Raw genomic sequence first — 25,952 nt, forward strand, 5'->3', positions numbered from 1 at the left:
AAGCCTCTTCTCTCCCTCCATCCGTGGCTCCATCCCTGTCCCCCATCACTGACCGCAGGGCGGTGTAACATGCAAGGTCAGAGGGAAGCTGTTTCCCCAGCAGCAGCTGTCTTCTGTGCTGCAGAGTTCACGGTGGTCTCTGGGGCTGGAAGAAGGCTGTCTGGCTGAGCAATAGCGCGCAGGCCCTCCACCGCTGCGTGTGCCCCAGGAGTGGGGCGGGGACCTTCAGCTTCTCCTGTCTTGGAGTGCCGCAGCTCACTCCAAGCCCCGTGTGCACCCCTGGGCTGTTCTGTGCCTGCAGCATCAGGGTCCCTGGGGGATAATGCAGTGCCCACTTCAGAAGAGCCGCGGGTGGGGAAGGGGGCTTCCCGGGCACGTGTCCTACAAGGGCTGGGTGGGCGACATGTGTGCTGCGCCCCTTCCGGCCTGCACAGAGCGGAGTCCAGCCCAGGTGCTCTGCTGGGCCCCACAGGACCGCCCGCCACCCCTGCTCTGCTCGCTTCCTCCGGGGATCACCGCCCCTGCTCAGACCCGCTCCGCCACCTTCACCTTCGTCTCCGCTTGTGTCTAGGTCCCAAGATGCATTTGGGGCTGCTTTTTAACAGCGACTGTGAGCCACTGTCATGAGACCTTGTGTCTCCTAAGTTGCTGAAAATGCTTTAACAGGATAAGGAGAGCCTGATTATTCCGAGCTGGTGCAGCCAGGGCGTCCACACCCAGCACCGGGCTTGGCAGAGCCTCCAGGCAGGCAGGGATGCGGGAGAGCTTTGCGGTTTTATTACGTGTATGTACTGTTCAGCGTTACTGTACACAGACACACGTGTGTGACATGTGTTTCTAATACATGTATGCATAGCGTATAATAAATAGTATGTTAATCTATTAAAATATTTTCTGTGTATAGAAAGGTTCTTTAGAGAAAAAGGGCGAGCTCCGCGGTGCGTGATGGGGCGGTGGGCTGGGGAAGCTGGACCAGGGACGAGATGCAGGCGCCCCTGTGATGGCTGGGGGCACGTCCGGCTTTCTCATGTGGGTCCTAAGCCGGACGCAGGGACAAAATGATGGACGCTGTCGGTTATTGGTCACACCCCTGCTGGGCATGGGGGTGCTGTTACAGGTTGTTCGGCTTCTTGGACTTTCACTGGAGGTAGAGGTCTCACTTCCTGCAGGTCTGCCGTGTGGGGAGCAGGCGGCTTCCTGGGCTGGTTGCTGTAGATGGTCTCCTGTGCATCTCTGTCCTCCCAGCTCAGATCACTCGTGAATCCTGGTCCTCTGAGCACAGATCTGCAGTGCACCCCGGTCCTCCCAGCACAGATCTGCAGTGCACCCTCATCCTCCTAGCACAGATCTTCTGTCCACCCTGGTCCTCCCAGCTCAGATCTTTTGTGCATTCTGGTCTTCCAGCACAGAACTGCTCTACACCCTGGTCCTCCCAGCACAGATCTGCAATGCACCCTGGTCCTCCCAGCTCGGATCCCCATTTCATTCTGCACTCCTGCCTCAACACAGATCTCTAGTGCCTCCTGGCGCTCCCAGTACCGGCTGGACAGGGATCAGATGGAGGTAGCTAGAGGTGGAAGCTGCCTGGCTGTCTTCCTGCAGGGCTGATGGACACCTCCCTGTGCACGTTCCCTCCTCTTTGCCAGGGCTCTCACCGCAGGAAGTCTCAGACTTGGCTTGCCCCTTGTCAGGTCGGGGAGAGGCTTGCTCTTGTAGAAGAGGGGGCCAGTTCCCCCTTCCACCTCAGGTTTCTGAAAAAAGCATCTTCCAGAGTGATTAGAAGATAGGAACAGAGGGTGCCCTGGATGAGTACGGGGGCAGGGGGTTAACACTGGGTGTATAGACCCGAACTAAAGGACTTGAGTTGTAGGCAAGAGTGAAGGCAAAGAGAGGGACTTTGTGTCTCTGGTCAGTGTAGCGGGGAAGGTAGGTACGTGGGTTAATGGGAGAGGGAGTGAGGCAGGCTCGCAGGGCAGGCGCTGACAGGTGCTGATAAGGGTCTGCTGTGTCCTCAGGTATCGCCCTGCTTTGCCTTGTAAAAGGCAGGAGGCGGAGAGATTGCCTTGTGTCTGCTTTTTTAATTGCCTGCAGCTCAAAACGACCCTTGCGTCCATGTTGTATGGATTAGACGGACCGTGTGGAGGTGTGCAGGGCTCGGGTCCCCACGCTCAGCTCATGCCTGTGTCAGCAGGCGGCTCCCCCAGCACTGCCTTCTCCAGCGGTCTCCTTGGAGGTATCCGTCTGAACCGTGTAGGCGGGAGGGCAGCTCCTGGGGCTCCTGCTGGGCCACACCCGACTTCTCAGCTCCCTGAGCCTGCATCTTTTAATCAGAAAGCCCCCTCCCCGTGCCCCGTCCAAGCAGAGTTTTATGACTGGGGCGCCATCAGTAACACTCAAGCCTGCCCCTCCAGGCCCATCACATGGAGTGTGACGGAGGCAGAGTAGGGATTGGTGTCTTGACTCCTGCTGCACCCTACCTCCCACGGCAGAGACCAGCCTGGGCTGAGACCCACCAGGACGGCAGGCAGGCTGCTTGGCGGGTGCGCCCTGTGCTGGAGCAGGGAGAGGAGCTGAGTCTGTGTTTGGAGGATGGAGCTGTTGACCAGTGCGGGGAGGCTGTGCGTTTCCAGGAGGAGGAAATGCAGGACGGCCCCTGGGCGAGAGCCGCAGACGGAGTTAGCCAACGTGGGGCCAAGGCGCTGGCTGGGCCTTGCTCCCGCCGTTCCCTGGGTGCTGACGCTCTTATCCCAGTGGCTGGCGGCTGATGGGCACGGGAGCCCGCAGCCCCCCTTGGAGGAAGGTGTGGGGAGTGAGAGGGGTCCAGAGGAGTCAGGGAGCAACGGAAGGCTGCGGCCCCGGGAGAGGATTTGTGCTAAACCACTCCCGGGGGCTCACAGGTTTCTCTGCCGCTGAGGTCTGCTGCGTGGGTGGGACAGGAGGGAAGGGGGCAGGGCACCGCCATTAAAGGAATGACACAGCAATTAGCACGGAGACGGTGGGAGACTCAACCCCCAATAGATCTTGAGGCCCAAGATGGTGGAAGAGTTGACTTCCAGTTGGCCTTGAGCTTCATTATCGGCTCGTTGTAACATACCAGCCTGGTGAATGGCGTGCCCACAGGGGCCAGGACAGTTCTGAGGCTGGCCATAAGGCTAACAAGTGGGTGGTGGCCCACGTCCTGGGACCCCCTGCCCCTTCCCCAAGGCGGCTGGAACGATCCCCCCACTAGTTAGCATGCGACGCTACTGAGCCCATGGGAACCAGCGCCCCCGCTCCGCGTGGCCGCTCTCCCTGCTGAGCGAGACGCCCGCGCTCTGTCTGCGGAGTGTGCCTCTGTCTGAGTAACCTACTCTTCCTGACCCACGGCTTGCTCTTGAGTTCTGCCCCGTGTGAAGCCAAGGACCCTCACTTATGGGGTGCCTCCCGGGGACTCACCTGGGACTGGGGGCACAGCCACCTTCTTGAGCCCCAGTCTCCTGTGTCCCGGGGGCTTCTTCCAGGGCCCACCTGCTCCAAGGCTGTCCCTTGGCTGAGGCTCCAGCTCAGCTGACAAGCTGCCGTCAGGTGTGCGTCCCCCAGCCCCTCACTGAGAAGCGCAGCAGCCAGAGACGAGGGCGTGGAGAGGGTCGGAGAGGGCCGGGACGTGGCTCTGGAACGCGCTGGCTGGCCTGGGCCGCCTCCCTCTGCTCCGTGTGGTGAACTTGGTGCCACAGATCCTGACGGGGGAAGCTCACCCACACGGCCAGGCGAAGCGCAAGGACCCTGGGCAGCACCATAGTTTTTCTTACAGGAAGCCAGCGTTTTGTCTCCGAAGGTGGAGAACGGCTCATGCTCCTCACAGCAGGACCGCACGAAGGTGCCTTTCTGAGCAGCTCGAGTGCTGGGCAGCCAGTGAGCAAGCCGAGTGGGGCCGCCCGCGGGAGGGATCCACTCTGCTTTCCAGCAGGTTTGTGACACTTGCTGCCGTTCTAATCCAGGATGCTGTTCCTTCTACGAGGCTCAATCACTTGATGTACCGTTTAGGAGGAAATGCGCTGCGTTGTGAACAGACCCAGTGCGTGTAACTGGACGTTCCCACGTTGTACGTGTGGAAGCACGTGCTTTAGACTTAACTAAGCATCGATGCTGGGCCCTTGAGCTGGCTTTCCAGTGCAGTTTAGACCCCCTCTTCAGGAACGCTGCTGAGTGCCGTGGACCTGCCCTCCCATCCTCTCTGGAGTCAGTCGGCTCCTGTGGGTTGGAAGAAGACTGCGTTGTGCCCCAGGGTGTGTTAGTCTCCAGGGGAACGGAATCCGTAGGATGTACCCCTACCTCTGTGTATACGGTCTGTATCTGTATCTAGAAAGAGATTTGTCGTAAAGAAGTGACTGGCACAATGACGGTGGCTGGAGTCCATGATCGGCCGGGGCGCAGGCAGCTGACGTGGAGAGTTCAGGTCCAAAGGCCGTCTGCTGTCTTCCTGAGAGAGGATGCCTGGAGGGACGTTGTCTGAGATCTTGCCTGTCAGGGGATGCCTTTATCCTACCTTTACACTTTATCCTTGGTTTGGGTGCAAATTCTGTTAGAAATAATTTTTCTGCAGATGGCTGAAGGCCATTTGATTGCATGTCTCCCTCAGTGGCAGAACATTCTAGAAGCACCAAAGGAGCTCAGATAAGGGAGTGACCTCTCGCTGCCCAGGCCCACCTCTGAGAGCTCGCCTGGAGCGAAGGCAACCTAATGGAGAAGGGGCTCTGTTCACCAAGTGGTGGTGGAGCACCTGCATCCCAGCAGGAAACGAGCTGAGGCACATACTCACAGTGGTCATGAAGTTGACTCACAGTGGGTCGTTGACCTCAACGCAAAGAACGGAACCATGGGAATCTAGGTGACCTTGATTCGGCGAAGAGCCAGGAGGTACAACACCAAAAGCGCATTCCACGAAAAAGAAGTCACTAGCTGAACTTAACTGAAGTGGAAAATGCCTGCCTGTGGAAGACACTGTCGAGAGAATGAAAGGCAGGCCAGAGACTGGGAGAATCACACATCTGCAAACCTCGTATCTGATAAAGGACTCGTGTCCGAAATATGCAGAGAACTGTTAAAAGTCAGCAACAAGGAAAGCAACAACCCAGTTAAAAGTGACTAAAAGCCCTGGACAGACCTGTCACCTAGGAAGACTCACAGATGCAGAGAAGGAAGCGCAAGTTTCCTCCACGTCCTACGTCGCTGGAGCCTGTAAGTGAAAACAAGTAAGACCACCACGCAGCTGTTAGAACGGTGGACGTCCAGAAGCAACACCGAAACCCGGCACCTCCCAACGCTGGTGAGGGTGTGGGGCAGCAGGAGGCCTCCTCCGCTGCGGGTGGGTGCAAAACGGAAGAGCCCGTCTGCAGGAGAGCTCGGCAGGTTCTCCAAAATCTAAACCTAATCTTGCCATACAACCCAGCAACTGCATTCCTAGATACTCACCTGTTCAAATGGGCTGAAAACTCATGCCCACCCCAAATCTGCGCAGCGATGTTTATGGTTTATAAATGTCTGCAGATGCTTTGTTCGTAGCTTAACTCAAACTTGGATGCGCCCAGGATGTCCCTCAGTAGGTGAGTGGATGCATCCAGACAGTGGGATAGGATTTCAGAATAAAAAGGACGAAGCCGTCTGTGAAGAATTGAGTTTTTCATCATTGTATAGCGTCCTTCTGGGTGTCTTATGACTGTTTTTACCTTCAAGTCTATTTTGTCCAAGTGTACCCATCCTTGCTTCCTTTTGTTTGCCTTTCTCATGGAGTACGTTTTTCCATCCCTTCATGACCAGCCTACATGTGTCCTTAAACCTAAAGTGAGTCCCTTGTGATGGCACAGATTTGGACCTTGCTTGTTATCCACTCAGCCGCTCTCTATCTTTTGCTCTGATAATTTAATCCATTTACATTAAAGTAATTGTGGCAGGGAAAGTCCTATTATCACTGTTGTTTTTAATAGCTCTCTGTCTGTCTTGTAGATAATTTGTTCCTCTATTCCTTCTGGCTTCTTTCTTTTGTGCTTCATTGATTTTCTGTGGTGATATTCTTTGATTCTGCTGTGATTCAATAGGTATAAATTTCCAGTTATGCAAAATGAGTTCTATTCTGAGGCTCTGTGTGTAACATTGTGCCTACGGTTTACAACACTGCATTGTGCACCCAGATATTTGTTAAGAGAGTAGATTTCGTGATAAATGTTCTTCACATACGTGTGCTCCTCCCCCCATCCCAATAGACCCAAAGCACAAGGAAACTTCTAGAGAAATGGATATGTCGACTACCTTGACAGTAATGATGGTTTCACAGGTGTCTGCGTATGTGCAATCTCAGGTGTACCTCGAATATATGCGTTTATTTTGTGTATCAATTGTATCTCAATAAAGCTGTTGAATAAAGAAGTTAATAGGAGAAGAAATGGGGGGAGGGTATTGATCAATGAATGAGTGTGTGCTTAGCATGCATGAGGTCCTTGCTTCAATCCCCAGTATCTCCATTAAGAAAAATTAATTACCCTCCCATAGTCCCCCAAAGTAAGAAATGACCATTAAAAAAGAAGAAGAAATGAGCCATTGAGCCACAAAAGGACATGAGGAAATGAAAATGCACATTGCTAAGTGAGAGGAGCCAACCGGAGAAGGTTATATTCTCTGTGAGATTCCTACTGCACGGTATTTGAAGGAGCTCATCTATAGGCAATGAGATGAGTAGCTGCCAGGAGTTTGTGTGGGAGGGGTGGGAAATGAGGAGGTGAGGTACAGGGGGTCTTAAGGCAGTGAAATTGTACTGTGTGTTGCTGAAATGGTGGACCAATGGGCAGCAGTCTGAACAGTGTTCCTGATCAAGGCAGTTCCATGGACAGCAGCCCCGGGGCCTCTGGATGCAAATGACACCATGCGTTTGTCAAAACTCATAGAACTGTGCAGATGATAGTGAGCCATGGTGTTGCCTATGGACTTCAGTTAATCATAATGTATTAAGTTGGCTCATCATTTCTGACAAATATAGCACACTGGAGCAAGATATTCATAATAGGTGAAACTGGGCGTACGTGTGGGGCATTGGAATTTATGGAACTCTGTGACTTTCTGCTCAACGTATCTGTTAGCCTAAAACTACCCTAAAAGGGCAAAGTCTGTTTAATCTAATAATATCATTACCCCGTGCAGAGCAGCAGAAGCACAACCATGGACAGTAGCTGAGAGAGCCTGCTAGTTCGAGTCAGGACCACGGACAGCGGCCTGGAAGGCCTTGGGCACACACATGGCTCAGTCATTGTCTGACGTGGAAAAGGCCTAATGGACAGCAAATGAGCCTCACGTAACGTAAGGTAGTTTCAGAGAAAGAACGCAGTCTGGACCAGCGTCCCAAGACCTCGTGTGTCTCGGGGCAGGAGCCATGTCCATTTTCATAACCTGAGTCGTCTTCTTGGCCGAATGTCTTGGAGTCCCGCCCCACAGAGAAGCATGATTGATCCCCAGTGTGGTGGGTGGAATTTGAAGATGGTTCCTTATTTTGATATGAATTTGTGTATATAAATATATTTAAGTTAAATACACTTTATTGACAAAGTTACCCTAGTTTCAGGTGGACAACATATCAAATGGTGGTTCAATACTTTTAGAGACTACATTCCAGTTGAAGTTATTAGAAGCATGATATCCTCCCTGTGCTGTACAATACATCTGGGTAGGCTGTGTTTTTTTTTTTTTTTAATACATTGTAGTTTTGTTCCTTATATCCCTGTACTTATGTTGCCCTTTCCCCCTCCCTTCTGTGCACTGGTAACAACTAATATGATCTGTCTATCTGTGTGTCTGTTTCTCTCTTGTTATATTTATCTCTCCTTCAATTCTAAGTGATAATTTTGTTGGGTAGTTTCTCCTATTTTGTAGACTTTTTCCATTCAGCATTTGAAATGTAGCATGAGTCTGTCGTCCGGACTGCAGGGTTGTTACAGAAAAATCAACTGATTACTTTGTGTTGGTTCATTGTATGTGACTCTTTGATGTTCTGTTTTTGTTTTCAAAATTCTCTCTTTATCTTTAACTTTTGCCAGTTTAATTGTGTTATGTGTTGGTGTGGGTCTCTTTGGGTTCTTGTTGTTTGGGAATCTGTATGCTTCCTCTACCTGGAAATCTCATGCTTTCTTCATGTTTGGGAAGTTTTCTGCCATAAATTTATGAAGTACACATCAACTTTTTTTCTATCTCTCTTCTCCTTCTGGGACCCCTACCATGCCCGTGTTAGTAAAGTTGATGTAGTTCCATAGATCCCTTAAACTGCTCTCATTTAAAAAATTTGTTTTTCTTTTTGTAGTTCTGACTGGATAATTTCCATTATTCTACCTTCCAGATCACTTATGGGATCTTCAGTATCACCTAATCTGCTGTTAGTTCCTTCTAGTGTTTTAAATTTCAGTTATTGTATTCTTCAGGTGAGTGATTATCTTTTTATATTTTCTAGTTCCTTGTAAAAACCATCACTGTGTTCATGTATTTTTTTCCCTAATTTAGTTAGCACTCGTATTACTAATTCTTTCAAGCTGCCCATTCCTCAGGGAGGGCCTTCAAGCCCATGATATCTCTCCCTGTCCTGTGTCTGCTCCTACAGATGAGGTTCCAACCTGACTACTCCATCTCCCTTCCTAAATGACTTATTGTGGACCTTTGTTTAGATTCTTGGCCTGTCTTTCTGCTAATCTCCAGTTTCTTTTCAGTGAAAGTTGCTCCACACCTAGATGTAATTTGAATGTGTTCCTTGTGGGTGGTGGGCTCCATGTCCTGCTACTCCACCATCTCCATCTCCTCCTGCATACTTTTCTTTTATTTCCCCTCATCCTCATTCCCCTACCATCTGACATAAGATGTATTAGTGGTGATGTTTCATATCTCAGGTATAAGCTGTAGGATATCCAAAGTTGAGTGTTATTCATCCACACAAGAAGTGAACATCAGCCAAAGATATTTCATGTGATATATTAGACTTCAATCTTCTTTTTTGGAGGAGGAATTGGCATGTTTTAAGTTTTAGGTGGAATAATTTCACTGTAGTAGGTGGAAAACAAACAATATTGCTGTTTAAAAAGAATTGGAAGCTACAAGTGGTCCAAAGTGGCTGACAAGGAGTGGATTGTGGTATTTTTTTCCTATGCCGAGTTAGCTAAGCTTTAACCAGATTTCTTAGCCTTCTTGTGTATCTCCCTAGATTAGGGTTGATCATAAGAGAAGTCTTCAGTTTTTGGAGAGCAAACTGAAGGAACAGTCCATATGCTTGGAAGGCTGGTACAGAGCCTCAGGTCCTGCTACAGGCTGTGAATGTTGTCACTGACCTGCATAGTTGTGCTGTCAGTGTGGAGAAGCTGCTCCTCCAGCTCCTGCTGACCCCCTCAGGTGGTCCAGTCCTGGTCCAGGCAGGTGTGCAGTTCCATCCTGATGTCACCAGTTTCTTCCACATGGAGGGACACAGGCTCTAGATCTTTCTGAAGGGTTTCAGTTTTCTTTATGGGTCAGTTTTCTCTTACTTTCTCCTGCTTAAAATTTGTTTTTTATTGCCATAAATTGCACATAACAAAATTACCAAGGTTTAATTAAATCTTTCTAAGTGTTCAGTTCAAGGATATTAAATACATTCATAAAGTGAAATCATGACCACCTATGTTTCCATAACTCTTTTCATCTTGTAAAACTGAAACTCTATACCCTTAAACAATAATCCCCTATTCTCACCCTGGTGCAACCATTATTCTATTTTCTGTGTCCTTGGATTAAGTGACTCTAAGTACCTCATATAAGAGGAATCGTACAGTATTTACCTTCTTGCAACTGGCTTATTTTACTTAGTAGAATGTCTTCAAGTTTCATCCATGTTGTTACATATATCATAATTTACTTGTTTTTAAAGAGGGAGTAATTTTCCATTGTACATATAGACCACATTTTCCTCATCCATTCATCTGTTGATGGATGTTTAAGTTGCTTGCTCATTTCAGGTATTGTGAATAATATTGTTGTGAACATGGGTATTTAGGTGTCTCTTCAAGACCCAGCTTTGCATTTTTTTGGGTATATACCCAGAACTGAAATTGGTGGAAGTATGGTAGTTTTTTAAAAATATTTTTTGAGGAAATTCCAAACTGTTTTCCTCATTGGCTATGCCATTTTACATTCTCTCCAACAGTGCACAAGGGTTCCAATTTCTCCCTATCCTCACCAACATTTGTTATTTTCTGTTTTTTAAAAATAGTAGCCATTGTACTATGGCCATACCACCCTGAATGCACCCGATCTTATTTAAAAATATTAGCCGTTCTAATGTGCGTGCTTGAGGTGGTATCTCATTTTTTGGATTTGCATTTCTCTAATGATTAGTGATGTTAAGCAACTTTCCATGTGCTTGTTGACTTTTTGTATGTTTTCGTTGGAGAAATATTTATTCAAATACCTTGCCCACTTTTGCATCAGGTTCGTTTCTTTTGTTAGTGTTGAATTTTTGAAGGTTTTGGGATCAGTTTTTAAAACTATTTATGCAAAAATATCATTGGGAATTTGGTCGGGTTGCACTGATTCTGTAGGTCACTTTGGGCAGTACAGGTGTCCTGCAACAGCTAGTCTTCAGGAACATGAGATGTGTTTCCATTTATTTATGTTCTCTTCAATTTCTTTCAGCAATATTTTGTAGTTTTTATTGTACAAGTCTTTCACCTTTTTGGCTATGTTAATTTCTAAGTATTTTATTCTTTTTGATGCTATTATAAATGGACTTTTTTTGTAATTTTCTTTTCAGACTGTTCATTGTTTGTGTATAGAAATGCAAATGATTTTTTGTGTTGACTTTGTATCCTAACACTTTGCTAAATTCGTCCATTAGTTCTAACAGTTTTTTAAAATACAGCATCTTTAGGGTTTTCTGCATATAAATTTATACCATCTGTGAACAGAGATAATTTTATATCTAGTTTTATTATCTTCTTTTAATAACATTTTTATTGATTTATAATCATTTTACAATGTTGTGTCAAATTCCAGTGTTCAGCACAATTTTTCAGTCATACATGGACATATACACACTCATTGTCACATTTTTTTCTCTGTGAGTTATCATAGCATTTTATGTATATTTCCCTGTGCTCCACAGTATAATCTTGTTTATCTATTCTACAATTTTGAAATCCCAGTCTAGCCCTTCCCACCCCCTGCCTCCTGGCAACCACAAGTCTGTATTCTATGTCTATAAGTCTATTTCTGTCCTGTATTTACACTTTGTTTTGTTTGTTTGTTTCTTTGTTTGTTTTTGTTTTTTTAGATTCCACATATAAGCGATCTCATATGTTATTTTTCTTTCTATTTCTGGCTTACTTCACTTACAATGACATTCTCCAGGAGCATCCATGTTGCTGCAAATGGCATTATGTTGTCGGTTTTTATGGCTGAGTAGTATTCCACTGTATAAATATATCACTTCTTCTTTATCCAGTCACCTGTTGATGGACATTTAGGCAGTTTCCATGTCTTGGCTATTGTAAATAGTGCTGCTATGAACATCAGGGTGCAGGTGTCATCCTGAAGTAGGATTCCTTCTGGATACAAGCCCAGGAGTGGGAATCCTGGGTCCTACGGTAAGTCTATTCCTAGTCTTTTGAGGAATCTCCACACTGTTTTCCATAGTGGCTGCACCAAACTGCATTCCCACCAGCAGTGTAGGAGGGTTCCCCTTTCTCCACAGCCTCTCCAGAATTTGTCATTTGTGGATTTTTGAATGATGGCCATTCTGACTGGTGTGAGGTGATATCTGTTTTTGATTTGGATGTCTTTTGTTTCTCTTTCTTGCCTGATTTCTCTGGCTGTAATTCTCATAGTGTGTTAAGTAAAAGTGATGAAATGAACATCCTTGCCATATTACTGATCTTAGAGGAAAAGCTATCAGTCTTTCAACACTGAGTATGACGTTTGCTGTGTGGTTTTCATATATGACTTTTGTTATGTTGAGGTAGTTTTTTCTTTTCTTGGTTTATTGAGTGTTTTTTAAATAATGTAAGTTAGTTGAATTTTGTCAAATACATTTTCTGCATCAATTGATATGATTATGTGTTTTTTCCCTTCATCATGTTAATATGGCATAATATATTGATCCAGTTTTTTTATGTTGAACCATCTTTGCACTCCAGGAATAAATCCCACTTTGTTACAGTGTACAATCCTTTTAATATGCTGGTGAATTCTGTTTGCTAGTATTTTGTTGAAGATTCTTTGCATCAGTGTTCATTAGGGATACTGGTTTGTAATTTTCTTGTAGTGTCTTTGTCTGGCTTTGTCATCAGGGTTATTCTTGCCTTATAGAATGACTTTGGAAGTGCTCCCTCCACTCCAGTATTTTGGAGGAGTTTGAGGATTGATATTACTTCTTCTTTAAATGTTTGGTAGAATTCACCAGTGAAACCATTAGGTTCAGGACTTTTATTTGTCAGAGTATTTTTGATTACTGATTCAATTTCCTTGCTAGTTATAGTTCTATTCTGATTTTCTATTTCATCATATTTAGTCTTGGTAGGTTTTGTGTTTCTAAGAATCTGTCCACTTCATCTAGGTTATCCAATTTTCTGGTATATTGTTGTTCATAGTAGTCTCTTATAATCCTTTTTATTTCTGTGGAATCAGTAGTAATGTCCCCATTTTCATTCAGAGTTTAATCATTTGAGTCTTTCTCATTTTCTTAGTCTATCTGGCTGAAGGTTTGTTATATTTGTTGATCTTTTTGAAGAACCAACTTCTGGTTTCATGGATTTTATCTATTTTATTTCTATTTTAATTGTCTATCTTTCTATTATTTATTGTTTTTAATGGTTTACTACTTATGCTTTATTTTTTATTTTTTTTAATGGAGGCACTGGGAATTGAACCCAGAACCTTGTGCATGCTAAGCATGTGCTCTAGCACTGAGCTATACCCCCAGCCCTCTAGTATATATTGTTGACTTACAATAGTGTATTATTTCCCTTTTCCTTTATCTGTGCTTTAGTGTTATTATCTCCTTCTTTTTCTAGCTTTGGAACTAGCTTGCTCTTCTTTTCTAGTTCCTTAAGTTTTGAAGTTAGGTTGCTAATTTGAGATCTTTCTTGTTTTTTAATATAAGCATTTATGGCTATAAATGTCCTCCTTAACTCTGCTTCTGCTCCATCCCATAATATCTGGTATGTTGTGTTTTTGTTTCCATTCAGCTCTAAGTGTTTTCTAATTTCCCTTGGGGTTTCTTTTTTGTTCCATCGGTTGTTTAAGAGTGTGTTATTTAAGTTCCTCAAACTTGTGCATTTTCCAGTTTTACTCTTTACTTCATCCTGTTATGGCCAGAGAAGATATTTTGTATGAAATTTACCTTTTAATGTCTATTGAGACTTAGTGTGTGGCCTAACATATTATCTACCATGGAAAATGTCCCTTGTGCACTTGAAAAGAAGGTGTGTACTCTTGTTAAGTAGGATGGTCTGAAGATGTGTTAAATTTAGTTGGTTTATCATGTTAAGGTTCTCTGTTTCCTTACTTATCTTTTGGCAATGCAGGTCATTATTGAGAGTGAGGTGTTGAAGTCTCCAACTCTAATTGTAGAGCTGTTTATTTATCCCTTCAATTCTGTCAGGTTTTGTTTCTTGTATTTTGCTTCTGTCATTAGATGTGTAAATGTTTATATTGTTATATATTCTTCCTGTATTGAATCTTTTATTAATATATAATGTTCTTTGTCTCTTGTAAGTATTTAAAATTTAAAGTTTATTTTATCTGATGTAAGTATATCTACTACTGTTCTCTTCTGGCTAGTATTTGCATCTTTTCCCATCTTTTCACTTTCAATATATTTGTGTCTTTAGTGAGTCTCTTGTTAAAAAAACAAGCACATAGTTGGAAGATGTGTTTTTGTCTATTCTACCAATCTCTGTCTTTGATTGGAGAGTTTAACCATTTACTTTTAAAGTGGTTGCTGTTAAGGAGAGATTTACTACATCATTTTGCCATTCATTTTCTATGTGCCTTATAGCCTTTTTGTCCTTAATTCACTGCTTTACCATCTTCTTTGGTGTTTAGTTTACTTTTTTTGTAGCAAAATCCTCAACTTTCTTTCTCATTTATTTTTGTTTGTGTCCTATAGCTATTTTCTTTCTGGCTACCAGAGGGGTTACATTTAATATCCTAAAGTTATAACAGTCTAACTTCAATTTATACCAGCTTAACTTCAATCATGTGCAAAACCTCCTCTTCCTCTCATTGGTTGTTGATGTCACAAAATTGCATCTTTATATATTGTATGGCCCCAAACATAACCTAACTATTCTTTTAAATGTATTACTCTTTCTTTTTATTGTTTTATTCATATGTAATTGATATAACATTGTATTAATGTAGCAGATTAGACTTTCAGATTATGTGATAAACTACATATGGAGTTACAAACCAAAGTTGCAATAATACTAGCTTTAAGACTAATGAAAAATACATTAGTTATTTAAACCATGTAGAAAACACCATGTGGAGTTACAAACTTTGGTTACAATAATATTAAGTTTTATAATTTCCCATGTATTTACTTTTATTAGGATCTTTATTTCTTCATGCAGCTTTAAAAAAATTGAAGTATAGTCAGTTATAATGTGTCAATTTCTGGTGTATAGCATAATGTCCCATTCATGCATATACATACACATATTCATTTTCATATGCTTTTTCATTATAGGTTATAAGATATTGAATATATTTCCCTGTGCTATACAGAAGAAATTCGTTTTTTATCTATCATATAAATAGTAGTTAGTATTTGCAAATCTATAACTCTCAATTTATCTCTTCCAACTCTTTCCCCATGGTAACCAGAAGTTCTTTACTATGTCTGTGAATCTGTTTCTGTTTTGTAGGTAAGTTTGTTAGTGTCTTCTTTTCTCTTTTTTTTTTAAGATTCCACGTATAAGTTGTATCATATGGTATTTTTCTTTCTCTTTCTGGCTTACTTCATTTAGAATGATGATCTCCAGGTCCATCCATGTTGCTGCAAATGGCACGACTGCATTCTTTTTTATGGATAAGTAGTATTCCATTGTATAAATATACCACAGCTTCTTTATTCAGTCATTTGTCAATGGACATTTACATTGTTCCCATGTCTTGGCTATTGTAAATAGTGCTGCTGTGAACACTGGGGTGTATGTAACTTTTTTTTTCAAACATTTTTTATTGAGTTATAATCATTTTACAATGTTGGGTCAAATTCCAGTGTAGAGCACAATTTTTCAGTTATACATGAACATATATATGTTCATTGTCACATTTTTTTCTCTGTGAGCTACCATAAGATCTTGTACATATTTCCCTCTGCTATACAGTATAATCTTGTTTATCTATTCTACATTCTGAAATTCCAGTCTGTTCCTTCCCATCCCCCACCCCCTTGGCAACCACAAGTTTGTATTCTATGTCTATGAGTCTGGATTTTTTTGTATTTATATTTTGTTTTTTTGTTTTTTGATTTGTTAGATTCCACATATGAGTGATCTCATATGGTATTTTTCTTTCTATTTCTGGCTTACTTCACTTACAATGACATTCTCAAGCATCCATGTTGCTGTAAATGGCATTATGTTGTCATTTTTATGGCTGAATAGTATTCCATTGTATAAATATACCACTTCTTCTTTATCCAGTCATCTGTTGATGGACATTTAGGCTGTTTCCATGACTTGGCTATTGTAAATAATGCTGCTAGGAACATTGGGGTGCAGGTGTCATCCTGAAGTAGGGTTCCTTCTGGATATATGCCCAGGAGCAGGATTCCTGGGTCATATGGTAAGTCTATTCCTAGTCTTTTGAGGAATCTCCACACTGTTTTCCATAGTGGCTGCACCAAACTGCATTCCCACCAGCAGTGTAGGAGGGTTCCCTTTTCTCCACAGCCTCTCCAGCATTTGTCATTTGTGGACTTTTGAATGATGGCCATTCTGACTGGTGTGAGGTGATACCTCATTATAGTTTTGATTTACATTTCTTTGATAATTAGTGGTATTGAGCTTTTTTTCATGTGCCTGTTGATCATTTGTGTTTCTTCCTTGGAGAATTGCTTGTTTAGGTCTTCTGCCAATTTTTGGATTGGGCTGTTTGTTTTTTTCTTATTAAGTCATATGAGCTGCTTATATATTCCAGAGATCAAGTCTTTGTCAGTTTCATTTGCAAAAATTTTCTCCCATTCCGTAGGTTGTCTTTTTGTTTTACTTATGGTTTCCTTTGCTGTGCAGGAGCTTGTAAGTTTCATTAGGTCCCATTTGTTTATTCTTGCTTTTATTTCTATTGCTTGAGAAGACTGTCATAGGAGAAAATTTTTGAAATGTATGTCAGATAATGTTTTGCCTATGTTTTCCTCTAGGAGGTTTATTGTATCTTGTCTTATGTTTAAGTCTTTGATCCATTTTGAGTTGATTTTTGTGTATGGTGTGAGGGAGTGTTCTAGCTTCATTTATTTACGTGCTGCTGTCCAGTTTTCCCAACATCATTTGCTGAAGAGACTGTCTTTATTCCATTGTATATTCTTTCCTCCTTTGTCGAAGATTAGTTGACCAAAAGTTTGTGGCTTCATTTCTGGGCTCTCTATTCTGTTCCATTGGTCTATACATCTGTTTTTGTACCAATACCATGCTGTCTTCATGACTGCAGCTCTGTAGTATTGTCTGAAGTCTGGAAGAGTTATTCCTCCAGCCCCTTTCTTTTTCCTCAGTAATGCTTTGGCAATTCTAGGTCTTTTGTGGTTCCATATAAATTTTATTATGACTTGTTCTAGTTCTGTGATATATGTCCTGGGTAATTTGATAGGGATTGCATTAAATCTGTAGACTGCCTTGGACAGTGTGACCATTTTAACAATATTGATTCTTCCAATCCAGGAGCATGGGATATCTTTCCATTTTTTAAAGTCTTCTTTAATTTCCTTCATCAATGGTTTATAGTTTTCTGTGTATAATTCTTTCACTTCCTTGGTTAGATTTATTCCTAGGTATTTTATTATTTTGGGTGCTGTTTTAAAGGGGATTGTTTCTTTACTTTCTTTTTCTGTTGATTCATCGTTAGTATAAAGAAATGCAATTGATTTTTGAACGTTAATCTTGTAACCTGCTACCTTGCTGCCTTTCTCTCAGCCACTTTCTAGTTTTCCCTATAAGTGTAGTTGCCTTTGAATATCTTAGTTTTTGACTTTTGGTTCCTAAAAGGGAAAAAAGAGAAAAATAAAGATGAGAAAAGAGGAAGATGAAGGCAGTTTCAGCCCTTTAAATCCCCTGGAAGTCACTTCAGCCAGAGAGTTGTCTTACAGCAATGAGGTAGGTACAACATCTGTGGTCGCCCTCCTCTTTATTGGCACCTCTGTGATCAGAAGTAGCAATTAGTGATTGGAGCACAGATCTCTGATATTTGGAGGACTGCATCCTTTTTGCCACTCCTGGTTTCTTCAGAGCTGCGTGCAAGTTGCCCTGGGAATATGTGCACTGTTGTCTGCCATAGGAATGGGGCTAGGGTTTGGTTAGCTTCTTCTGTGCTAAGAGACAAAATTGACCAAAAATTAACTACCATGTACTATGCAAGACTTTATCTGTAAGTTGCAAGCCTTCAATGGACTTCAGAGTTCCAAATGTTTATATGACAGATTGTGCCAGTGCAGCTGTCTAGGTGCTTCCTACTCTCCTATCTTCTTAGACTTATCTCCCCTCCCTTCTTTTCAGCCAAATCTCCTTCACAACTGCCTGTCTTGATGAAGCACAACACCTTCAGACCATCTGATAGATTCAGAGGCAAGAGCCTTGCATAGACCTCATTGACCCCCCTTCAGGGTCTTTGGTCAGTGACTTCTCTCTAATTCTACAGTGGATCCCTCAGGACTTTACTCGCCCAACTTATCCCACAGTTGTGCAGAATCTAATTCCTCATATCATCTATTCCATATCACTCCTAGTGACCCTGCACTTCCAAAAGAGCCCTAACTGAACCAAATGATTCACTATATGTATTTTCTTGTGTGTACACACAAGGGATTCACTCTAGTATTTGTTTGTGAGTGAAATACGAAATTATGCAACATTTGAAAGCAATGGTAGGTAAACTTTTTTCCAAACTGACTTTTTCAACGTGACTTTCCAGCAGCAATGCTTCAAAGAGTCTGTGGATCTACATCCTAACACCTGGTATGGTCAGACGTCTTAGTTTCTGCCAGTATCATTTTACTAAGATGATAATTTATTCTGTTCTTGATTTGATTTCCTTCTGATTGTTAATGAAGTTGACATCTTTTTACATGATTATTGGCCTAATTTGGTTCTTACCTCTGAAATGTCTATTGATGTCTTTTGGCCAGTGTTTTCTATTGGGTTATTTGTCCTTTTCTCTTGATTTGGAGTAGTTGCTTACATGTTATTGATAACATTCCTTTGTCAGTTATAGGTGTTGCAAATATATTTTCCCAGGTTGAAACTGGTCTTTTCATCTTCATTAAATGCACTTTTGTAAACAGTCCCTTTGTAAAGAAACCGTTCTTGAATTATCATTATGGGACATAGGTAGCAAGGTAGGGTGCACCTTTTGCAATATAGCTTTTGAGAGGCATGAGAGCAGTCATAATTATAAAGCTGGTGGAAAATGTGGTAACTATAGAATAGTGGGGTATCTTGGTTAGTGTTGAGTGAAATTGAAACAGTAAAGAAAGAAAATGTCAGCCTTGGGTCAGCCCCCAATCTCCCACCTTCCTTGTAAACTCAGGGAATAGTGTGAAAATCAGAAATCCTCCATGATAGTGTTTAAATAGTAACCATCTCCTGCAGCCAGAGGGTAAACAGTACTGAAAATTAGGCCCAATACTTAATTGTTAGAGTAGTAGGATTACAAAGAAGGTTGAACTCAAAAGCTCCAAAGCTTCTTCCACTAAGAAAGGGCACAATAGTGAAAAAACAGGGCCCTAAGACCTGGATGAGTACTTTTGCCTGGGGTCTGAGGCCATGCAAAAAATGGAAATGGAGGTTTAGGCTATTCTGGCAGGTGGAGAGCACTGTCCTGCAGAAGTGCTGGCTAGGGTGGAGGGAAACACAAAAAAAGACATGATGAAAATCATTAAAGGCTTAATTGTACTATTGTTACACCATAACTAAATATTTTTGGCTCTGAAAATGTGTTGTATCTTCCTTTATGGCCATGATACAGTATAACGTGTGAATGTTTCACAGGCTCAGAACAAGTGTGCCTTCTGTAGCTGTTCTTTCCAAGGTCTGCATATGCCCAGCAGGTCAAATTTATAGAATATTTTGTTCAAATCAAGTGCATCATTTTTAGTATTTTGTCTGCTTGTACTATAAGTTACTAAAAGGTAAATGTTAACACATTACACCATAACTGAATTTACATAATTCTTCCTCTAGCTCTGACAATTTTTAAATTTTACATTTTAAAGCTCTGTTTTAGGTGCATAAACATTTAGAATTGCATCATCCCTCTTAATCTCCATTAATGCTTCTTGCCTTACAGTCTGTTTTGTCTGAGATTACCACAGTGACAGCAGCTTTCCTTTGACTAATATTTGCATAGTATGTCTTTTATCATCCTTCACTTTCAACCTTTCTGTGGCCTTGTGTTTTGTATTTCTCTTTTGTAAACACTATTGGGTTAGCTTAATCAGCTTAATATTTTATATTACATTTATATTATATGTAACATATATAAAATATTATATACATATATTTCAGCCCCCCCAGAAAACTTTGGGCATCTTAGTCCATTTGTATCTGAGTCATATTTGAGCTTACTTTACTGGAGCTCACTAAGCTTCTTGGATGTGCAGATTCATATCTCATCGAATCTGGGAAGTTTTTGGCCATTACTTACTCTCTCTATATATCTTCATATGTTGAAAATGTGAATTCTAACAGATGCATACAATCCAGCCCCATATCACATGATCCATTCTAGTTTCCTTCCTTTTGATCTTTGTAACTCTCTTCTCTTTTGTCTATGCTTCTCAATATATTCACTTATTTCATCAATTCCCTTGTGAGCTACCAACCTCCCCTCCATGCCACATAATGCTTTCCTCTCTCACTTCAGGTTCTGAGATTCTGGTCAGTCTAGTCTATACCCTCAGCCAGGTGGAGCCCTGTCATCTTGCTTCAGATCTTACTTCCCGCATCAGGCCACCCTCCCCACACACACAGGGCCTATTCCAGGCCTCTGCCACTCCCAACCCCACCGTGCACACATTCACGTTGATCTGCTCGCCTAAGAGCTTCACCTAAATTGCACAGGAAAGGAAAGCATACTGGGTCTTGCAGTGTCATCCCAAATTCATGTCCACCTAGAACCTGTGACTGTGGCCATATTTGGAACAGCGTCTTTGCAGTTATCATCAAGTTTTGATGTGGCTGTACTTGAGTAAGGTGGGCCCTAAATCTGATATGACTAGTATCCTTATAAGAAGAGGAAAATTTAGACCCAGAGACCCAGAGACAGGGAAAACTCCATGTGAAGATAGAGGCAGAGATTGGAGGGTGCATCTGCAAGCCAACGGATGCCAAGGATTGCTGGCAACCATCAAAGGCTAGAAAAAGCGAGGAAATCTCCTCCCTTAGAGACTTCAGAGGGAGCACAGCCCTGAGGACATACTGGTTTCAGACCTCTAGCTTCCAGAACTGTGAGAGAGCGGTTTTAAGCTACCCAGTTAATGGTACTTTGTTATCATAGTCCCAGGAAACTATAGCTAAGGAGAAGGGAAAAGAATAGTCATTTTCATTTCTGAAGGATGGTTTCCCTGGCTTATCGGTGGTTTTATTCAGCACTTTGGACAGAGCATCACTCTCCTTGCTTCTCCTGTTGTGACATCAGCTGTCCATCTTATTGTTGCTCCTTTGAAGATAATGTAAGGTTCCCCATTCCTTCAGCTGCCTTCAAGATTTTCTCCTTTAGTATTCAGTAGTTTTATGTTATGGATGGGTGTGGCTTTCTGCGTGTGTGTGTTTTATTCTGTTTGAACCAAGGGGTGGTACCTTTCCTTAAGTTTGGAAAGATTTCTGCAATTACCTCTTTATGACTGTGTCTTCTCTTCTCTCTCACTTTCTCTAGGACTTTAAGTACTTACATGTTGGACTTTGTCAGTGTACCCACTCTTCTTTTACTCATGCCTTTGTTTTCTGGTCTACATTATAGCTCCTTTCTTTTGTTTCAGCTTCTGGTTTACTAATTCTCCAGCTGTGTTAACTCTGCTTCTAAATCTGTCTGTTGAGTCCTTAATTCATGCAGTTGTACACATTAGTTCTAAAATTCCAAATTTTTTCTCCCTACCCCTATAGGATTGTCAAAATTGCTGCTCAGTGTCTCAACTTTATTCTAGAATCAGTAAAAGGATTTGGGGAAAAAGTGGCTGCCAGGTTTGAATCTCTGAATTTCAGTCTCCTCTGGCTCTCAGTCCCGTGATTATTCATGACTTTGTTAACTTGTCACTACCTTCAAGAAGATTCTAAAAGTACTTTTCCAGCTTTTTCTAGTATTCCTCAATGGGAAGGTTGGGCCACATTACCCGTATGCCCTTAACAGAAGCAGACATCTGGCATCTTTACAAAAATGACTTTCTGTTTGCTACTGGTTAATAGCAAAAAGCTTGATTTCTGTATATTGGTATTGTAGCAAGTTACCTGTTATTTTTAATTATTATTTTTATGTATTTTTTTGGATTTTTTCTACTTAGAAAGTTATCATGTTTTAATATATTTTTGTTCTTATGGAATACATCAATACTTCTAGTACACAGTTGCTTCCAATTTCCCTCTAAGAAAAGAAATTCAAAGATTTTTGGTAGATAAACTTTGTCAGATCAAAGAATTCCACTGTGTTTTAGTTAGCAAAAAGTTTTATATCTTGAAAGAGTATACATTCTTTCAACATTTTCTCTCTGCCTTTAGGATGATCTTAAAATTCTTCTTCTTTATTATGAACATGCTTTGAATGACAATAATAGATTTCATTAGGTTAAACTATCCTTATATTTTTGGGATAAACTTGACTTGGACATGGTGAATTATCTGTTTTTTCATGAGGTTCAAAATTATTTGTTAATATTTTCTCTGGAGTATTTTTATCTGTTTCATGAGTGAGACTGTCCCATAGCTTTTCTTTTCCATGCTTTCCTTTTCTGATTCCCAATCAGTGTTATATTGGCTTTATAGAATGAGTTGGATGTTATTCCTTCTTCTTCACGTTTTGATAGTTTTTTAAATAAAATTTGAATAATACATTTTTTTTAAGAACTTGAGGAAACATGGCCCTGGTATTTTTATTTGAAAAGATTTTAATCTACTGCTTTAATTTATGTAATAAATAAAAAAAAGAAGTTTAATAAATATGGTACTATTGAGCTTTTCTATTCCTGAGTCATTTTTGATAAGATACTGTCCTAGGATTTAAAATTTTTACTAAAAACTAGTAGAATAAATTTATTTATTATTTCCTCTTATTACTTTTTCATCAATAACTAGTTTTTAAAAAAATATTTTTTATTGAGTTATTGTCATTTTACAATGTTACATCAAATTCCAGGGTAGAGCACAATTTTTCAGTTATACATGAACATACATACATTCATTGTCACATTTTTTTTCGCTGTGAGCTACTATAAGATCTTGCATATATTTCTCTATGCTATACGGTATAGTCTTGTTTATTCTACATTTTGACCTCCCAGTCTGTCCCTTCCCAACCCCCACCCCCTTGGCAACCACAAGTTTGTATTCTATGTCTATGAGTCTGTTTCTGTTTTGTATTTATGTTCATTTTTTTTTTTAGATTCCACATATGAGTGATCTCATATGGTATTTTTCTTTCTCTTTCTGGCTTACTTCACTTAGAATGACATTCTCCAGGGGCATCCATGTTGCTGCAAATGGCGTTATGTTGTCATTTTTTATGGCCGTGTAGTATTCCATTGTATAAATATACCATTTCTTCTTTATCCAGTCATCTGTTGATGGACATTTAGGCTGTCTTGGCTGTTGTAAATAGTGCTGCTATGAACACTGGGGTGCAGGTGTGTTTTTGAAGTAATTGATTTTTTTTGGCTTATATGATTATCTCCGTTTTTTTGTGTTTATTTTGCTGTTCTTTTCCCAACTTTTCAGTTTGGGCTCTGTATTAACTCAGTGCTTTCTGCCTCACAGACATTTAAGGCTATGGACTTCTCTTCTGATTTGACCCGTGAGCTGCGTGTAGGAGCCCATTTACCCCTTCGCCGTGGTTGTCTCTCTCACTTGCTGCACTCTTGGAGATCTTGATACCATGACTTTAGTTTTTTTCAGTTTATCGGTGGTGCAGTGGACATCAGGCTTCACAAGTAGGTTTGTGTTTGATGAATGTGCATGCTCTGTGCTGCTGGTGTCGGCTTGACTGGGCTGGTGGACTCTGCTCCTAGGTCTGGTGTGCCCTGACTTTTGCATCCGCTCACCCCTCCCTCCTCCTTCTTGAGGCCACTGTAGCCAGGTCTTGGCCATCTTGCTGTTGAGACTGCTCTTGGAAGGCCCCCTTGCTCCCTGTCAGCCTTCCGGAGACACGCCTCCGGAGCATGCATGCAGTGGACCAAGTCCTTCCTTGGCACCATGTGCAGAGTGTCCCTGCACATGATGCCCTCCTTCTAGCCCTGTATCTTTCTGACTCCTGCCTCTGACCCTGGCTGCCGAGTCCTCCCCTCCACCTGGTGCCACACCTTGACTTTGGCTCCCTTCCATGCACCCTCCTTGGTGTCCCTGCTAGTCCTGGGAGTATCAGCCACAGCGCCATGTGCAGTCCTGGATTTACTCCTCCTCCTCCAGTGACTTCTTCCTAAGCCCCAAAGCCCAGGTCCAACAGCAGCGTCCACTCCCACATCTATTCCTGCGTATGTAATTGGCAGCTTGAACTGGCCACACTGAAGGGAAAGTTGCTGACCCCAGAGCTCAGTGAATGGCACTGCATTCATGCTGTGATGCAGGGGATCTCATGGGTGCGACTTCTCTCTGCAGACCCTCAGCTCCATTTTCAGGCATATGCATGATCTGAGCCCTTCTCTCTGCTGCCACTGCCCATGATCTGCCTCCTGCTACTCCCCCAGCAGGACTCCTGCACAGACCTCTAGGGCCCTTGACTTAAACCCTCCCTCCAGTGCAGCTGACTTTCCAGTGCAAGATTGAAACACCCCCCCGAACCCAAATGCCTCTGGGAGCATCCCATCACCCCAGAGCAAGGCGTGAAGCTTGAACGGGCTGGTATGGCCTCACTTTGTCTTCCCCACCTCCTCGTCCCCAGTCTCCCAGCTTCTGATGCAGCCCCACTAGCCTTCCTGCTGCTCCTTGAACTTGTAAAGCACATTTCTGACCCAGGACCTTTCTGCCTTCTGCTCCTTCTGCCTGGATGTGCCTCCCTGATGCCTGCAGACCCTTCATCTGCCAGGACAGCACCTGGCACTGAGGTGTCTGTCCTCGCCCGGCCTCCTTGTCTTCGGTAGGGCATTTGATCTGTGTCCAGTTGTGTTGTTCCTCTCCCATCAGGGCAGTGGTGCTACAGAGCAGTCACACTGCACACTCCCACTTGGATGCCTGCTTGGCACATGGTAGGCTGCCATGAACAGTTGTCACCTGAACTGATGGTCAGTTGTTTAAAGTCACTACTTTGATTATGTGTGATGTCTAACAATTTCATGTTTTATTGGCTATTTGTTGTTTACAAACTACTGGAAATGATCCCTCCACCCCCACTTCCACTGAAAACTTCTTATAGGTCAGATTTGTCCCATTCATTGCATTTTTTCCAACGCTCATTTAGTTGGACTTTCTGATGGTTAATTTTATGGATTAACTTGGCTAGGCTATAGTGCCCAGATATTTGGTCAAACACTAATCCAAAGAGTGAAGGTATTTGAAAAATGTGTTGATATTTAAACCAGTAGACATTGGGTAAATCAGATTGTTCTACATGGGTGGGCATCATCTAATCAGTTGAAGACCTTAAGAGAAAAAAGAGTGAGGTTGCCTGAGGAAGAGGGAATTCTGCCTGCAGATGGCCTTTGGACTCAGACTGTAACATCAACTCTTCCCTGGATCTCTGGACTGCTGGCCTGCCCTGCGGATTTTGGATGCTCCAAGCCTTCATGATCACAGGACCCAATTCCTTAAAAATCTCTCTTTCTCTCTATGTATATATCAGTATACACACATACGTTTATCTGTCTGTCTGTCATTTCTGTCTCATACATCTACTCTTGGAGAACCCCGACTACTGCAGACTCTTTTTGATGTTACTCACTTTGCCCACTCTCTCTCCCACAGCATTTAACTTTTTGTTTGTAGAGACTTTATCCTCATAGATTTAAAATTTTTTCTTTCTGTAGGCAAATCTCTCAATGTCACTTTTAAACTTCCTGGCCTTGGTGTCATTCTGAGAAAGCACTCATTCACCCCAGTGGAACGCAGACAGGTTCCCGTAACTTCCTCTGGCCTGCTTACCGATTTGCATGCTGCTGGTTCCGACTTTACTCTTGTCCTGACCTTGAGGGCAGAGCCGCTGTCCCTGATCTTCCTGTCCCCCAACTCTCTTTTGAGGTCTTGTCCCAGCCACATGCCTTCCAGAATTAACTCAGTCAACACGGGCCCGGCTGTGGACCAGGAATGAACACATTCCTTGGCTGGAGATCACAGCCTGGTTTCTGCCCGGGTCCTGGGAGGCCTCAGTCCACAAGCCTCAGAGGGCAGGGCTGGCTCGGAACCTCCCCCAAACACTGAGGGAGGGTATTCAGTCGTGCCTCACACAGGTGGCCGGGGGGTGGGCTCCACACCAGGGGACTGGGCTCGTCAAGCCTTGATTTAGGGGCAGGAGGGCGGGTGCGTCCTGTTTGTCGCCAAAGCTGGAAACAGATGTTTCTGCCCCGAGAGGAG

The 25,952-nt window shown here is 42.7% G+C and overlaps 3 gene segments (V, D, J or C); all 3 read right to left on the reverse strand.

The window, feature by feature from the left end:
* Window positions 1-25,952, reverse strand: part of LOC102517513 — a 255,227-nt gene that overhangs the window by 115,382 nt on the left and 113,893 nt on the right.
* The window catches only part of LOC116664456, a 220,355-nt gene that overhangs the window by 86,623 nt on the left and 107,780 nt on the right, over window positions 1-25,952 (reverse strand).
* Window positions 1-25,952, reverse strand: part of LOC102508908 — a 226,113-nt gene that overhangs the window by 5,218 nt on the left and 194,943 nt on the right.

Source organism: Camelus ferus, chromosome 6, assembly GCF_009834535.1.
Source record: "Camelus ferus isolate YT-003-E chromosome 6, BCGSAC_Cfer_1.0, whole genome shotgun sequence".
Classification (NCBI taxonomy): domain Eukaryota; kingdom Metazoa; phylum Chordata; class Mammalia; order Artiodactyla; family Camelidae; genus Camelus; species Camelus ferus.